Source organism: Sapajus apella, unplaced genomic scaffold (assembly GCF_009761245.1).
Source record: "Sapajus apella isolate SASKATOON/1434 unplaced genomic scaffold, GSC_monkey_1.0 scaffold104, whole genome shotgun sequence".
Classification (NCBI taxonomy): Eukaryota; Metazoa; Chordata; class Mammalia; order Primates; family Cebidae; genus Sapajus; species Sapajus apella.
The window spans coordinates 1493308-1512395 of NW_022437044.1; the positions used below are offsets into that span (position 1 = coordinate 1493308).

General features: G+C 37.7%; 1 protein-coding gene and 1 pseudogene across 4 annotated transcripts in view; one reads left to right on the forward strand and one right to left on the reverse strand.

Annotated features, from left to right (window-relative positions):
• The window catches only part of DACH2 (dachshund family transcription factor 2), a 660631-nt gene that overhangs the window by 612509 nt on the left and 29034 nt on the right, over positions 1-19088 (forward strand). The window lies entirely within an intron of this gene.
• On the reverse strand, positions 5861-6771 carry LOC116536851 (annotated as a pseudogene).

A 19088-nucleotide genomic window follows, 5' to 3' on the forward strand; every position in this document is an offset into this window, starting at 1 on the left:
TTCCCAATGATGTACATTTTGACAAGGTGGAGGAATGCAATTAACCAAAGGAAAATTACAATTAATAATTGAATTTCTCGATTGTAATTCAATTTTGGATAATATTTCAGTACTATAGAGATTATTTTATTTTGCTTAGAAAAACATTTCATATGTGTACTGTTTTTCTTGGTAGAAATGGAGAGGGTAACTTTAAGTTTTATAAGCACTTGACTATCACACACATGTATTCACACATAGAGAGATTGGTCATTAAAATTGAATTGGACAACCAATTCAATCTGAAAGGACGTCAGCTCTGCAAGATAATTGGTTTGGTTTCTTTTTCTTTATATTTGCTAAATGTTTTACACCAAAATGGTTCAACAAAAAGTTGTATGCATAGACACAACTCAAGTTGTATACCACTACGGCTAGTCTTTTTTGAAAGTACTGCATTCAGTATTAAATTATATTCATTGTATATAATAAAGAACAAGTACACAAGAGATTAGAATCCACAAATTTAAAATTCTGTTTTTCTAAATATTATAACTTGAATAAATTTACTTTAAATTGTAAATATCATTGACCCTTGAACAGTGCAGAAGTTGGGGCACTAACCACCACCCGCCCCTCTTCCAGTCAAAAATTCACATATAACTTTTTTTTTTTTTTTTTTTTTTTTTTTTGTGACAGTGTCTTGCTCTGTTGCACAGGCTGGAGTACAGTGATGCAATCATAGCTCACTGCCACTTCAACCTCTAGGCTCAAAGACTCTTCCACCTTAGCCTTCCAAGTACCTGGGACTACAGATGTGTACCACCATGGCTGGGTAATTTCAAAAATATAGAGACAGGGACTGCTATGTTACCCAGCCTGGTCTAGAACTCACAGCCAAAAGCGATCCTCCTGCCTTAGCCTCCCAAAGTACTTGGATTACAGGCATGAGCTACCATACCTGGCCACCTGTATAACTTTTGACTCACCAAAAACTTAAAACTACTAATAGCCTGTGGTTGACTGGAAACTTTATTGATAATATAAATTGTCAGCTAAAACATATAATATGTTACATGCATTATATACTGTATTCTTACAAAACAGTAAGCTAGAAAAAAAGAAAATGTTATTAAGCAAATTATAAGGAGCAGAGGATGTAGTTTCTATTTATTAAGTGGAAGTACATCCTCATAAAGGTCATCAGCCTTACTGTCTTCATGTTGAGTAGGCTGAGAAGGAGGAAAAGGACTGGTTAGTCTTGCTCTCTCAGGGGTGGCAGTGGTGGAAGAAAATTTGTGTGTAAGTGAACCTACACGGTTCAAACCCATATTGTCCAAGGGTCAGCTGTAGCATATTGTTACTAAGGACATAAAACAATTTGGTAATTAACTTTCAGAGAGTAAGAACCAAGTTCACACTAAGCATAGAATACTACTTAAAGAATTTATCTCCAGTAATGCTAGAAGAATCATACACTTCTTTTCCACATATAGAAACCCATTCATTTTGGATTTAGGGAATATGGGTTTGATAAGCAGTGAATCAATACCTCAAATCCTCTTCTAATTGCTGGCTTTCTGACCACTGACATGTTTACAATATTGAGCAATCCCATTTCAACCACAGAATGAATGTGAACCTGTTGAGTGCTGTTTTCTTAAATTAAGGATCATGGGAAGTTTCTAGGAATTCAGTCTAGAAATCTATTTACCTTTAGGCTTTTGTGTTCTAAGCCTTAATATGTGCTCTCTAGGCAGCTCTAGCTTATCTCAATGTTCATATGACTTTCTGTCATATGTAATTTAGAAAACAAATATTTATTGGTTGTCTACTATATATAAGGCAAAATGATAGCTTCTGCAGAAGAAAAAGAGAATAAGTAGGTCATAGTCCCCAGCTCAAATAATTTAAGCCTAAGCTAGAGATTTAAGACATTAACATGTGAACTTTATTTTTTATTGTTATACTTTAAGTTCTGGGGTACATGTGCAGAACATGCAGGTTACACAGGTATACATGTGCCATGGTGGTTTGCTGCATCCATTACCACATCATCTACATTAAGTATTTCTCTCAATGCTATCCCTACCCTAGTCCCCCACTGCCTGAAAGGCCCAGGTATGTGATGTTCCCTTCCCTTTGTCCATGTGTTCTCATTGTTCAACATCCATTTATGAGTGAGAACATGTGGTGTTTGGTTCTCTGTTCCTGTGTCAGTTTGCTGAAAATGATGGTTTCCAGCTTTATCCATGTCCCTGCAAATGACATGAACTCATCCTTTTATATGGCTGCATAGTATTCCATGGACTACAGATGTGTACCACTATGCCACATTTTCTTTATCCAGTCTATCATTGATGGGCATTTGGGTTGGTTCCAAGCCTTTGCTATTGTCAACAGTGCTACAATAAACATATGTGTGCATGTATCTTTATAATAGAATGATTTATAATCCTTTGGGTATATACCCAGTGATGGGGTTGCTGGGTCAAATGGTATTTCTATTTCTATATCCCTGAAGAATCACCACACTTCCAGAATGGTTGAACTAATTTACACTCCTCCCAACAGTGTAAAAGCTTTCCTATTTCTCCACATTCTCTCCAGCATCTGTTGTCTCCTGATTTTTTAATGATCACCATTCTAACTGGAGTAAGATGGTATCTCAATATGGTTTTGATTTGCATTTCTCTAATGACCAGTGATGATGAGTTCCCTTTCACAAACATAAATAAAATTTCTGAGGACTCACTAGAAGGCAAAGTGTAATAGCAAGGAAGATCATAAAAACAAAAACAAATATTTCCAAATTTCAATTTCAAAAATTCTGAATTTATCATTGAACTGTTTTTGCTTCTAATTTAAACTCTAATATTTTCTACTTTGAGAGGCTTTTTTTTCTACTCTGGCTCATTCAAAACTTGCAGAAACATGTAAAGAACATTGAGCATGTAATATGTCATTATTATTTGCCAAATTATAGTCATCAAACAATACCTTGTACAGAAAGAGTAAAACCTAAGCTGAAGTAGAAATGTATTTCCTGGATTCATTTTGGAAAACACTGTCACACTGCAAGTTGGAAGGCTGATTGTTCATTGCCATACTAGCACACAAAGTGCATTGTACTTAAATCTTTTCTAAATATCAAAAGCAAGACATATAAAATTCAAAGAAACTTGAAGAATGTGAGCTTTGGTATATAAGACCTATTCTCACTCTTAAAATTATTTAAACTGGTGTTGTAGGAAGCCATTGCCTGTATAAAGCTTTAAAGATATTTACAGCAAAACATTTTTCCCTGTGATTGAATTTTTTAAAGTACTAAAATACCATGGAGAAATATGTTTACCACCAGTTTTATGGCTCCCTAGATGCATTCTGTATAAACCTTGTATCTGCTTGGACTCAAACAGTACTGCAAAAAGACACCATGCCATTTGAAGAGGGTATACAGCTTTGAAAGCATATGACACAGTACTAATGGGAATGTTAGTATTATTATAAGAGTAACACAGTTTTAAAGTTATTCTTTTATTACAGAAGACCTGAGTAATTGTTCTTATTTTATATCTTAATTATAGTAGGAGTATTTTATATCTGTGGAAATACTACCACTATTGTGTTACACTTTTTGACTTCGGCGGTGATATGGAATATAACATCTGTGAAGTCTAAGCACAGGAAAACATGATGGTAAAATGTTCTCTTACAACATGTATTATTCCATTGAAAAGCAAATAAGAGATAATTACCTGAGACCTGAAAATGCAACCCATATATGCTTCAAAGGTTTGGGTTGACAATGTTTAAAAAGCTATGAGACATCAATAATAGAATTTTTCTAACCAGTGTTAATTTTCTAGGCGAATCGAGGAAGACAACACATGTTGTGAGTATCCAGATGAGAAAGTATCTTCTGGAAACTTTTAGCAGAGGCAATAAAGCAATACACATAAGTGTTCAAACTTGAATATCATATTGCATTGCTTTTCACCCTTATAATTTTTAAAAAAATATGCCAACTGTCAGAATTAGTGGTAGGTAAGGTTAGATGGTTACATGGATTATTAGTAAATTCTCCCTAGAAATTGTGATATTGATTGTGCTTGAGAATCATAGGCTGTGATGCACTTCATCATCTGTTAATATAGGTATTTTAACTAGAGATAAGATGATAGAATATCTTGTCATTAAGCAAGAACAGAAGGTAATTTCAATGCCATGTTAAAAATCCAGTATTTAGCCATTGACACTGGAAAAATGCCACATGGGAAATGAATGGAGGGGAGGTGACAATGGACAACGAGGCAGTGAGCAAAGTGATCTTCCCTAGTAATCAAATACAATTAAGAAAGTTAAAATCTCTAATGGAAGTGAATAGATATAGCTGTTCAGATGATGGAGGCATGTTCTTTAAGGTTATCCAAAGCAAAGCATGAAGGCAGATTCAGTACAAATACAGAAATAGCTAAGATATAATACTAAACTGAATATAACTTTATGGGATTCAAATGTTACAACGTTGATTTTTAAAGCACTTTATCCAAATAAATGGCTCATAAAAATATACCAACTTCATAGAATTGGAATTGAGGATGGAAATTTTCGGTGCTTTGTCTGTCTGATTACAAGATATTAGTATCAAAAGACCTTACATTTAATTTCCCCTTATTTTCTTTTCTTCATGTTGCAGAGTTTCTCTGGTTATTGAGTGCATAATATTTACACATTCATAAAAACATAAAATTTTAAGCAACTGCATTTAATATTAATTATTGAATTTTGTAGGGCTTCATGTGAAGTAAATCTTAAAAATGTTTTTTCTCCTAAAGAAATATCATTGGCTATGAGTACAGTAGTACAGAGAATTTTGCTTCAACATTTGCTATTCCATATGGATCCATAAATATTTGTAACAACAGTAAGTAAAAGAATTTTAACATTAATAAAATAAGGTCAAATTTGCTGGTAAAAATTTAAGATCGATTTTTCATATTTTCTTTTTTTCATTTAAATATTTATTAAACAAATGCAGAATAAATGAACTAAGGGCTGTTTTAACACGAAGATATAAAACAGCAACGTCAAATATTCAGACAGGTGTCACACAGAAAATGAAAGATTTGTTTAGCATTTATGCAAAGGGAAGACCTTGAACCAAAGGATCAAGATTATGAGTAATCAACAGGCCATAAGATAGTTGTACAAAGTGTGTCACGTATCTTAGTCACTTCTTTCTCCATATAATGCATTCCACACTTAACTTTTCCCATCTTACAAAAGGAAATAATAAAACTGAATACTTCTCATGAACATCTTAAATAAGTCACATTTTTATGGCAAGCCCTCCACTGCCGGCAATTGATGTACTTACAGTATTGGAGAACATCTAACAAACTGGTTTAGTATAAAAATGTTTTTTTGTTGTTGTTGTTCCTCAGACATATTTCTATATTTTACATTAGTGGCTCTCAGGAGTTGGGGAGAAAAGAGAGCATCGTCTCCAAAGAGGGTGAATCGTAATCCCCAGCACGACAGATATTACCCTCAAACTCCAAATGAATCATTACAACTATCCAAAAATGGTACAGTCAAGAGTGTGGTGTGTGCTGGGGCCACTGCACAGGCAAAAGACAGTTGAAGACCACTGTTCTATAAGAAACAGGAAATCCTATTTTACTAGTCACTAAAAAACAAACTAACTGCCATAATACTGACAGACTCCATCCAGACTGTTAAATATTACTAAACAAGGACTGTTTCAACAATTATTCAGCATAATGTTTAAGGACAAAATGCACATAAAACATTGTACTTTGTATGTGTATTTTATAACATCGTAAGGAATGGTAGGGTGCTTCATCCATCTAACAAATTAAAAAGGAAAACTTTTCATTTCTATATTTGTCAATATACAGGATTCTGCAGGTGAATCTTAAACTCAGGGTGATAAATCAGTTATACAGGAAAGCCACGTAATCTGTCGGTCTGGATAATTGCTATTCACTGGGGATTGGGTGAACTGGAACTGGCTCTGACAAGGGAATCAACCTGTTAAACATCCAGGGGCCTTGCTATTGGCTCTCTGGGCATAGCTATTCTTATAGTGGAGTCAGCTTGCCATGCTTGTTTTAATACACCTTTCACAGCCTCTTCTACAGGACATCCAACAAAGGCTGCAAAATCATCAGCGATTATTGAGGTATACGCTTGAGACAAGGGCAACGGATCATCTCCTTGTTGTATCTCTAAGTGCTTCCATAATTGGCTAGAACACCTTGGGCCACTGGTGAGCACTGACGGTTGTATAGATCCCAAGGAAATCTCTCTGCCAGATTCCTTTTCCTGCTGAGCAAGTTCCCCCAAATCTTCAGAATTTGAAGATTTTATAGCAGGTGGTATTTTTTAACCAAACATATCTTGGGTTATTCATGTCATTGTGGAGCAAAAAAAAGCTAAAAGCTGACCATACACGGGCTGTAGCAATTTTTCCAAAAGCCTGGAACTCTTGGTTCTTGCACTGATCTAGCAACTTTTTGAAACTGAAGGCACTTTCCTCAATCATTGCCACTAGCATCTTCCCAGACTGTCTTGAGGCCACACTTTCCCAACAGCCAGACCCCAAACTGTCCCCCTTTTTCTATATTCTTAGTAGAAAGTACACTTAGCTTAAACTTGCAGGTTTCCATGGGGATAAATATACAACTTAAATTAAATTTGAAGGGAAAATGCAACTCGGTGGCTGGCAAGACGGCCAAATAGGAACAGCTCCAGTCTGCAGCTCAAAGTGAGATCAGTGCAGAAGGTGGGTGATTTCTGCATTTCCAACTGAAGTATCTGGCTCATCTAATTGTGACTGGTTAGACAATGGGTGCAGCCCATGAACGGTGAGCCAAAGCAGGGTGGGGGGGTCGACCCAAACCACTCAGGTACTTTGAAGACTTCAGGCTCGAAATACCTTAGAACTAATCTGAGAGAGTTCACTTACAGAATTGCAGGTTTATTCTTTTGTGTGGTTATTAGGAAGACAAAATACAATGCTATAATACCTTAATTAGTTCTTGACAGATTAAGAAAATTCTTCACTCAATTTACCAGAGTAAGTTTTTTAAATGAATTTATAGGGTAAATCTTGGAATCAATGTATATTCAGTGCACTTCTTTTTCTTGAATGTTCCAGATCTAGAAGGCTAGCATCGCCTCAGATGTAGCTCATCTTTTTGAGGGCCAACTGTATGCTTAATACCATGCTAAGTGTTTTGTATTTGAGTTTTTTCTTTTAAACTTCCCACAAATCCTCTGAGGTAGATCTTTGTATTCTATAAATAGGGACATTGTGTAACATCCCAACACACAGAGACATTCAGTAATGTTTGTCATGCTATAAGAAGAATGCAGACGTAGGAAGTAAGTCAGAATCAGAAAGGGATGCATTAGATGATTAACTTTTGTATAATCATTTATTTTCAACTGCATGATACATTTATGAAAGATTTCTAATGAATTAAAAAATCTTTGAAAATATTCCTCTTTGTCTTACGGACAAATCGTATTTGTCTAATAGTTACTAGAAGAAATCACCACCACACCCTTCGGTTGATGCCACCTTGCTTTACATCACAATACAATGCACAACTAGGTACTCAAGTGTTTCTGATAAAAGTCATTAACTAATGTGAGAATATTGAAATAGAAAAAAATAAAGTTGAATCAGGCCCCAAAAACTAGAAATGAAGATGAGGAAGAGGTAGCATTAAAACACAAAACAAAATGGCACATTCATGTGTTCTAATACTGGCATTTAGCCATCCTTTCTTCTTTGGATATATGTTATGAATTGTTTTATTATTATTATCAAAAAAGAGTGTCCGCAAGATGGTACAAATTTTCATGGCAATAGACAACATCTAAAACTAGGATTGCGCTTTTGGTAAAGGTTGTTAAATTGAGCATTACTAATAGATGCCAACTTCCTTGATAAAACTTAAGAAATTTTCAGGCGAGAAGCAGTAGTTTTGTTTGTTTGTTTTTTGACATGGAGTCTCGCGCTGTTGCCCAGCCTGAGTGCTGTGGTGTAATCTCCCCTCACTGCAATCTTCACCTTCTGGGCTCAGGCGATTCTCCTGCCTCAGATTCCTGAGTAGCTGGGATTACAGTCACCTGCCACCATACCTGGCTAATTTTGTGTTTTTAGTAGAAATGGGGTTTCAGCATGTTGGCCAGGCTGGTCTTCAACACCTGACCTCAAGTAATCCACCCACCTCAGCCTCCCAAAGTGCTGGGATTACAGGAGTGAGCCACCGTGCCTGGCCACAGTAGTTTCTATTATCTTAATGTCTATATTACACAGCGCAAAAAAATGTCAAAATTGCAGTGCTTTGCCTTATTAATTTAATATATATTTTAAATAAAATTCAACTTTCTAAAATAAACAATTAGGGTGATTTTGAGTTAAGGAGGTTTATAGCAGTGTTGTAATTACGAAATCAAGACTCATCTATCAGGAAAACCCTTAATTGCTTGTATGAAACATATGATGCCTCAGTGCCTCATTTTTGTTTTTCTTTTTTTAAGAGGTGGAGTCTCACTGCATTGCCCAGGCTGGAGTGCAGTGGCTATTTGGAGGCATGATCATAGTGTATTGCAGCTTCAAACTTCTGGGCTCAAGTGATCCTCCTGCCTCAGCATCCTGACTAGCTGGAACTACAGATGCATGCCACTGTACCAAGCCCAGTGCCTCCATATTTTAGCTATGACTAAAATATCAGTATATATTCTCAGTGATTGTGTGCATGAGCAAGAGAAGGTGATGGCTAATGAAAATAGAATTGTGCATAATTGGTACTGTGGTAACATGAAAATATGAATATGCATAGATTATAAACAGGTATAATTGCGTACTTATTAGTGTTCATATTGATAAAAATGTCAAATCTGTGTAATTAAGTGCAGAGTCCTCATGAAAGAGTTTAATAAGAGGTGAAAAATTGTGAATTGTTATATAGACTGCTTTCCCAAATTATCTGTGATAGTGTCGTTCTGATTTTTAATTATCTTTAATTTTTAACCTTAATCATCTCGAAATATCTTCTTTCTACCTTTCTTGGATACAAGTAAATCTAATTCTAATCCATAGAATTCATTCTCAGAAAAATATTTTCCTTTTACTTGTATAGGCTCACGTTTTTTACTATTTTGTTTCCTGAATCTATGTTACAAATTGGCCCAATATGAATTTTTTTCTGCAGTGTAAATTAATTTTCAGAACCTCTATATCTATAAAACAGACTGGTTGATGTACATCTTTAATTTTATTCAATTCCTAGAAGCTTTGGTGATACATACTTAAAATTAGGTAACATTTTTGAAATGATTTTTTGAAATTTGAAAAATAACTAGTTAAAAATATATTGTGTTAGGAAACAATATTAATAATCTTGTGACTGTAGTAAAAATTCACCTTTATATAGCCCTTTATATTAAAATGATTTTTTCTGGAAGTATGATTCCCACACCAGCAACTTTAGCATCAATTGGACACTTACTAGAAATTCAAATTGTCAGACTCTATACCTACTGAGTAAGAAACTCTGGAAGCAGGGAATGTGTATTTAAAAGACTTTCAATTCATTCTGATGCATGATAAAGTTTGAGAACTACGCTCTAAAGTGCTGGATGAATAACCTGCTCCCTTATACCTTCCATTGACCCTTTCTACTCAGATCAGTTAACTAACCAAATTTGAAAGCAGAGATTTTTAAATTTGGCACCTGAATTGCCAGGTTAGAACAGTAAATTTCCCTTCCTGATTTGTGCCAGATTAAAAAGGAGGTTTCTTTCTTGGTTGATTAAAAAAGACTGGATGTCTCCTGGCAGGGGAGCAAAATGAGAAATCTGCTTTACAGACTCTTCAGCCAGCCAGATGCCTGAGCCCCCAGTAAGACTTCTAAAAGCAGACCCTATATTAGAATCCTGAGGAATTTGGGCAACAGGGCTGACTAGACACAGTCAGGTTGAAAACTGCCACTGAGGGACAAGGATGACTGGCATACTCCTAACAGATTTCAGAGGGAAGGTACAAAAGCCACTCTTTTTCTTTTTTCTTTTTTTTTTTTTTTGAGACGGAGCTTCGCTCTTGTTACCCAGGCTGGAGTGCAATGGTGCAATCTCGGCTCACCGCAACCTCCGCCTCCTGGGTTCAGGCAATTCTCCTGCCTCAGCCTCCTGAGTAGCTGGGACTACAGACACGCGCCACCATGCCCAGCTAATTTTTTGTAGCTTTAGTAGAGACGGGGTTTCACCATGTTGACCAGGGTGGTCTCGATCTCTTGACCTCGTGATCCAAAGTGCTGGGATTACAGACAAAAACCATTTTTCAAATCAGCCAGAGTGACAAAACATTATCACCAGGAAGGGTCAGCTAATTTATGGAAATATGTGCCCTCCCCCCTCCATCTATCCCAAACACATCTCTTTAAAACAGCAGCTTTCTACCTTATGCCATTCCCAATCCTGCCTATTGTTTGACATTTTTTGATGCAAACTGTTATAATGTTAATCGGCATTCATAAAATGTTATATTTTGTGCAGCCTTTTACACAGAGGTACCTAGGCTGGTTTTCTGGAGAAGGGACTTGTACACGCCTCTGGTGCTTTTTGATTGTTTATATCAGAAATTCTTGTTTTTCTTTGCAGATTTTAGATCAAATTCTAGTCTCTTTCTGGAACCTCAGCATTTTTGTATTTCTGGGCTCTACAAAATATAGAGTTACTCCAAAAAAAATCAGTCAGGTCTGCTTTATCTCTGATATAATAATAGATCCTCTCAGAGATGATGGGAAAGTATGTGTGTGGGACAGAAAGGTTTATGCTTTAAGATGTTTTGCTCAGAGGACTATGCTATGTAAATTTATACTAGGCGTTCTGTGACAACTATACAAGCTATGTTTCAAAATTGTAAAATTTCAATTTGTCACAATATTTGTGGATTATAGTAATCATTTATTTTATTGGAGAGATTAAGAGTTGACCAGACACTCTTTATCTCCATCCCCTTTCTTCCTTCATTCTACCACATATTTATAAATGAATAAATAAATTCTATATTCATGTACAATATTGTGTTTTTGAATAGAAATAAATAGTGGAATCAATCTGATGATTAGAAATCTCGCAGGGCTTTAAGGTTCCCAGTCTGCACATCCAATATCACTGCAAAGGTTATAGTTAGACACATGATAGTGACTATTCTAGATACTGAGGACACAACAGTGAACAAATAAACATCAGAAAAAAGTCAATGATCTCAAAAAGATTAAATTGTACTGGAATAAAATATTTAATACAATAATAAATAATTACATGAGATTGTATATTAAATGCTGCTAAATTCTACAGGACAAAAGAAATCATCTCAATGGGGTAGAAATAAGGGTCACACAATTGCGGCCTTGAATAGGATGATCAGTATAGGTTTCACAAAGAGGATAATATTTGAGCAAATTATGCAGGTGGCAATCCCAAATGAAATACATAAAAACTCTAAAACACACCTTGTAAAGAATTTTGTTAGTTCTAAATTAGTATTTGACTTTTTTTTCTTATTAAGGTTATTACATTCTCTACAGTTTGAATATCCCTTATCTGGAATGCCTGGGACCAGACATGTTTTCTGTATTGGTCTATTCTTGCATTGCCATAACAAAACACCAGAGACTGAGTAATTTATAAAGAAAAAGTTTTACTTGGCTAATGGTTCTTCAGGCTGTACAAGAAATATGATGCTGGCATCTGCTCAGCTTGTGAAGTGGCCTCAGGAAACTTTCAATCATGGCAGAAGACAAAGCCTGTCTTGCCACACATGTTTAAATATCCAGATCTCATGAAAACTGACTCACTCACTATCATGAGAACAGCACCAGGAGATGGTGCTAGACCATTCATGAGAACTTTCTCCCAGTGTTCCAATCACGTCCACCAGGCTGCATCTCTAACACTGGGAATGACAATTTGACATGAGATGTAGGCAAGGACACAGATCCAAACCATATCATTCTGCTCCAACCCTTCGCAAATCACATTAAAAAACACAATCATGCCTTCCCAACAGTACCCCAAAGTCTTATTCCAGCATTCACTCAAAAGTCTGCAGTCCAGAGTATCGTCTGAGACAAGGCTCGTCCCTTCTGCCTATAAGCCTGTAAAACAAAAAACAAAGGAGGTGTAGGCGTTGAGTAAATACTCCTATTCTAAAAGGGAGAAATTGTCCAGGAGAAATAGGTTATAGGCCCCATGCAATTCTGCAACCTAGCAGAGCAGTCATTAAATCATAAAGCTCCAAAAAAGTATCCTTTGAATTCCTGTCTCACATCCAGGATATACTGATGCAAGAGGTGGGCTCCCAAGGCCTTGGGTAGCTCTGCTCCTACAGCTTTGAAGGATTCAACCTCCACAATTGCTCTCAAGGGCTGGCGTTGGTTGCCTGTGGCTTTCCCAGGTGCATAGTGCAGGCTGGTGGTGGATTCATAATTCTGGGATCTGGAGGATGGTGACCCTCCCCGCCACAGCTCCACTACTAAGCAGTGCCCCAATGGAGACTCTGTGGGGGCTCCAACTCCATATTTCCCCTCTGCTCAGCACAAGTAGAGATTCTTCATAAGGGCTCAACCCCTGCCTCAGGTGCCTGGGGATCCAGGCTTTTCCATACATCCTCTAAAATCTAGGCAGAGGCTCCCTATCCTCAACTTTTGCACTCTGTGCTCCTGGAGGCTTAACACCACATGGAAGCAACCAATGTTTATGGTTTGTCTCTCTGAAGCATCAGCCCAAGCTGTACCTGGGTCCCTTTTAGCTGTGGCTGAAACTGGAGTGGCTAGGATGCAGGGAGCCGTGTTTTGAGGCTACACAGGGCTGTGTGGTCCTGGGCCTGGCCTATGAAATCATTTTTTCCCTCTTTGGCCTCCAGTCCTGCGATGGAAGGTGCTGCCAGGAAGGTCTCTGAAATGCCTTTGAGGCATTTTCCCTATTGTCTTGGCTGTTAACTTTTAGCTCCTCTTTACTTATGCAAATTTCTTCTGCCCACTTGAATTCCTCACCAGAAAATGGGCCTTTTTAAAGCAGATGCTGGCATCTGCTTGGCTTCTGGGGAGGCCTCAGGGAACTTCCAATCATGGTAGAAGGCAAAGGGGAAGCAAGCAAGTCTTAAATGACCAGAGCAGGAGGAAGTGAGAGACAGGGAGGTGTCGTACACTTTTAAATAACCAGATCTCATTCATGAGAACTTCACTTCCATGATCCAATCACCTTACACCAGGCCCCATATCCAAAACTGAGGATTTTTGACATGAGATTTGTGTAGTGACACAGATCCAAACCATATCATTTTTGATTTTGGGTTTTTCAGATTTTCGAATATTTGCATATATATAATTAAATATGTTGGGGATGGGACTTAGATCTAAACATGAAATTAATTTAATTTTCATATACACCTAATAAACGCAGCCTGTGGGTAGTTTTATAAAATGTTTTTAATAATTTTGTGCATGAAACAAAGTTTTTATTGTATTTTGACTGTGATCTGCCATATTGTGTCAGGTGTGGATTACTCCACTTGTGGTTTAATGTCAGAGTTCAAAATGTTTCGAATTCTGAAGCATTTCAGATTTTGGATTTTCCAATAAGGGATCCTCAACCTGTAGAAGGGGATATCTAGTTAACTGTCCTTTCATTGAGATTTTCCTATGTGAGAATAGGAAAGAACAGTGCTTCCCAACCAGTATGTGGGAGGGATGGTGAAGGGCTTTCCTATGCTTTGCGGGGGTTTTTGCAGCATCACTGGCCTCTACCACTAGATGTCAGCAGTACGTAGTCTTGACAATCAAACATCTCCCTAACTATTGCCATATGTGCCCTGGGGAGCAAAATTGCTTCTGGTTAAAAACCACTGACCTGCCTCTTCAGGCCTTTCATGACTAGGAAAGTAAAAGCGGCATAATTTAAGGTGAAGCTGGTTACCTAGAGAAGTATATTTCCAAACATGGTGTTTCATGAGGTGTTAATAGATGCTTAGGTTGTCAAATATATGACTATATACCACTTCTGTAAATTTTCAACTACTATTTAATTTATTTAATAAACACTTATATTGCATTTACTTTGTTCAGGAATTATTCTATTAGTTTTGGTAATAGTAGCTCGTTAACATTTATAACAAACCTAAGAGGTAGGTGTTAGTATTATCCTACCTTTACAGCTAAAGAAACTGAGACGTGGAAAGGTTAAGTTACTTACCCCGGGTCATAAAAATCATAGAGCAGGGATTCAAACCCAAGCATTCAGGCTCCAGTGTATTTTGCTCTTCATTATGCTCTCTGCTTTCTATCTTAACATACGACATATGTTAATATGTATTAGCATTTTAATCATTAAAAAAATTTATTATGGAAATAAGTTTTGGGGAAACAGGTGGTATTTGGTTACATGAGTAAGTTCTTTAGGGGTGATTTGTGAGATGAGGTCTGAGATGTCCTGCTTTAAAAGATTTAGGAAGTTAAAAGCAAAGGAAAACTGTGCCCTGTGAAATAAGAGTTTCAGATAAATGAGAAATAAATTTTTAGTCTGAAGATGTCCCACGGAATATTTTGGACATAACTATATTAAACAATGATTTGATGTTTATCTGAAATTCAAATTCCACTGAGCACCTTGTAATGTACCTAGCAATCCTAGCTTTAAGGAAAATTGTTAAATATTGTTTAAACCAGTTTTGTCAACACTAATTGGAGGAAGGAACCTTTTCTTGTTAGAATACTTTATATCATGTGAAGTTCTGTGGGACTTTATTCTAAGGGCAGTGGGAATGTCTTTCAGCTAGAGAGTGCATAGATTACTTTGAGGGTTCATTCTAAACTATAGTGATCTCTCATTTGAACTCCTAGAGGCAAATAACACTCTATGCCACATGAACAAGATTCAATCTTAAGTGTCCACTTTCTTTCCTAAATTATGTATCCACTCCTTAATGACAAGAACGAGGTACCATACTTCTCCCAAACCTTTCACTGGACATAATATTTGTTATTGGAATAATATTTTGTCTGAAAGATGATTGAATGCTAATACATAATTTATAAAGGACCTTGTTGTATGAAATTGCTAATCTAAGGATCCACAGCAAATAGGCATAATTGGTATTAGAGTATCTGTGTCACTTTCTCAGGCTGCTAGGCCTTTATTCCTCTGCTACCAGCTTTCTGTTTTCATTTATCTGCATTACTTTTATTTCATTTCCTTAAAGAAATACAACAATTTGGGGATCAAGCTTTTCTTTTCCACATTAGATGGTGGCAACACTTGAGGAATCATTGAAGCTATGTAACCTTTCTTATATCCACGCGAGCCACATTATACAGCAGTTGGTCATTTTATTGTTGTAATTGTTCCTCAGTTTGTTAGAGGGAAGCAGGTGTCTTGCTTGTCCTGAATGTAATAATAATGACATTGACAAAAAAAGAGTCCCTTGGGACAGCTGTCTTTAGAGAAAAGTTCTCAAAATAATAAAGTATAATTTTCTTGAAGAATAAAACTGATGACCTGGCAGATAGCTACATTTTTCTACTGCTGGGTTAATCGGCTAGGTTTATATTCCTGTATGTCAATCCTTAAAGCCCAGAGGAAACAAGAAACACTTAACCACATGAAAAAGTGGGAAAATAACCACTGGAGTCATGTAGAGTCTCTAGCAGCCTCAACTTAATTTTCTTTTCTATTTTGAGCATTCACTATATATATTTATCTTTTTTTCTACAAAGGTTCTTGTCAACTTTTATATCTATTCATCTGGGATCTGAGAAAGAAATTAAAATGAAGAGCTTATTTGCTAAGTGGATTCCCTAGTGCTATTACGAAGTATGGCAGGTTTAACAAATAGGGTTAATAAAAGTGGTTTCCACTTTGCTTCAATAACTGGAGAGGTCACTCATGTCCTTGACTAGATAGCAGTTCCCCTATCTTTACTTTGTGGTTTATACTATTATGTTCTATGTGCTGATAAAGGTTTTGATATGTACATTTTGAATATCAGCCTTTTAAATAAAAATAATCAAAGCCCTTTTTCCTGGGGTTAGAAAGACATGCTTTTATTTAACCAATATTCTGTGTTTCTAGTACTTGCCCATTTAAAACTGTATTGCCAATTAGGATTTTTCAACCCTACCTAGTAAATTCCTACATAACAGTGCACTTATTTAAATTCTGAGCAAAATTCAGATGCTGTTCAGATGTGAAAACATTACAAGATTGAAATTGATCTAATGAATTTACCATTCATTTTTGTAGCAAAGGAGTTAAAAAGGAAAAACATCTGATGAATAGTTTGACAGTTTCCTCTTGCATAAACTAAAAGATAATACACTTCTACTAGTTTGGGGGCTATGATGGACCTTAACATGCAATGTGACCTTGGTCTGAAAAGCATGTTTGGTTAGCACAGAAACTTAATCATAAGAAGTCATAAGGAGAATCCTTCTTCTTTACGGCCCTTTTTCTAGGACTAGGAAATTTATTGCTTGTGGGACAGGTAGGATATGAACAATGGGCCAAATAAAGTCCAGGGTTATCTCATCCATGTTAAAACTACTGCTGAAAATCGATGTGACCTCTGCTACACTGTCATCCCAGTTCCCACCCTCTGTGTCCTATTTGTCTTTTGATAGAAGCTTAGATCCGTGTGCTGTCTCTATGTGTCTCTCTTGGGCCAGATTATCAAAATGAATCATTGCCTGCATACCTCTTATATTTCTATTTATTTTCCTGGTGTTGACTAGGTCTGATGAAATATGATTCCTTTTGTATTTGATCCTCACTGCAGCAAGCAACACCTAATTCAGCTATGTCTATCTCTTTAAAGAAGAGTAATACTATTTTGAAACTCCAATTAACTGTATAGCAACATTACAAACCATAGACGATGCTACCTGTCTTCACCGTCAATAGTAATTTTCCTTTCAGCCAATTTAATGGCATTTTTTTCATCTTCAAATAGAAGACTTCCAATAAATTTAATGTAGTTATAATTTTGTTTTATGCATACTGGATGTATTGCTTTCCTTTTCAGCTATCTTGTTTGTAAAGTGACCCTCAGAGTCTCGCCACTGAGGTTATACATATGTGTAGGTGATATGTAACAATGAATCCATTATTTTAAGAACTCCATCCTTGACACAAGGTATTTATTCAGGGAAATGACTATATTGTCTCTGAATCAGCAGGAAGTCAATGTTGTAACTTTGTAGCACTTCATTTTATAATAGTAGCTTTTCCCAGCTACATAAATTAATACTTTAAGATTTATAAACATCCATATAAAAGTACAGAACCTTTCCAGCTATTATAAATATTGATATATCATCATCATAAAGTCATTCTATCCACTTAATGCACTCACATCAAGAAGAAAAAATATTACTTAAATATAGACATCACTTTGGGGAGATCCAAGATGGCCGTTTAGGAGCAGCTCAGGATTGCAGCTCCCAGTGAAAGCGCAGAGGGTGAGTGGACGCCGAGTTTTTATTGCCCACAGACTAGGAAATTCCCGGGCAGAGGAGCTCCACGGTCGCCAGCGCGGCTGTTTCGGCCAGCGCCGCTGCTTTGCCCCGCGCGCCTGCTTTCTCGGCTCCCCGGAGCCGCGGTTCTCCGTACAAAATACACTGGTCCGGGGGCCCTTTTGGCTGGTGATTGGAGCCACGGGAAGTCGCCCATACGCTGGTTCAAAAAGGGGACTGAGCAGAGAACCAGGACAGTAGATTCCAGGGCAAAAAAAAAAAAAAAAAAGCGCCACAAACCTCAGTGCCGCTGTTTAAGCCAGCGCAGTGAGTGGCCACAGGGGAAAACAAACAGACCCCGGTGCCTCTTCAACAGGCGACTGGATCACCAACTTAAAAAAGGCTCTGAGGCAGGGAGCCAGGCGATCAGGCTCGGCTGGCCCCACCCCCACAAAAGAACAGCAACCAGAAACTCTGGATTGAGAGTTTCACAGCAAGCGCAGCTGAACCCGGGACGGTCCAGCTCTGTCGGGGAGGGGCGTCCGCCATTACCGAGGCAGCCCGCCATTGCCAAGGCAACCCGCCATTGCTGAGGCAGCCCGCCGTTGCCAAGGCAACCCGTCACAGCAGAGACTCCGCCCCAACAGAGGCGGGCCACCATCGCCAAAGCAGTTCTAACTACACCCATATAATCAGGTCTGCAGGAAAGTTCACTCAGCAGCGGGGCGCAGCCCACAGCAGCTCAGCAAAGCTGCTATAGGCCGACAGTGACTAGGCGGCCTCCTTGCTGGGCTGCGCAGGTCTGAAGGAAAAAAAAAAAAGAAGGCGGCAGCATAACGGAAACTCATAAATAAAGCCCTAAATCCCTGGGACAGAGCACCTGGGAACAAAAAGCAGTTTATGAGTTCAGCTGCAGCAGACCTAAAAGTACCTGCCCAGCAGCTCTGAATGAACAGCAACAGAGCTCACAACTCACCATTTGAGCTCCTATAAAGAAAAGACTGTCTCCTCAAGCAGCTCCCTGACACCTATATATCCAAAAAGACACCTCATAAAAGAGAGATCAGATTGACACTAGGCGGGTATCCGTCTGGGACAAAGATAGCAGAAGAAGAAAACTGGTAACAACCCTTGCTGTTCAACAGCTGCTGCAGGTGAACCCCAGGCAAGCAGGGCCTGGAGTGAACCTCAGCAGACCTACAGCAGAGGGGCCAGACTGTCAGAAGGAAAACCAAGAAACAGAAATAACCTCATCATCAACAAACAGAACGTCAATCTGAAAGATTTGAGACCCAATCTGAAAGCCAGCAACTACAAAGTCGACAGGTGGATAAATCCTTAAGGATGGGAAGAAACCGGCGCAAAAAGGATGAAAACACCCGAAACCAGAACACCTCTCCTCCTTAAAGGGATCACAACTCCTCACCAGCAAGGGAACAAGGTTGGATGGAGAACGAGTGTGATGAAATGACAGAATCAGAATTCAGAAGGTGGGTAGTAAGAAACTTCTGTGAACTTAAAGAACATGTTCTAACCAAATGCAAAGAAACTAAGAAC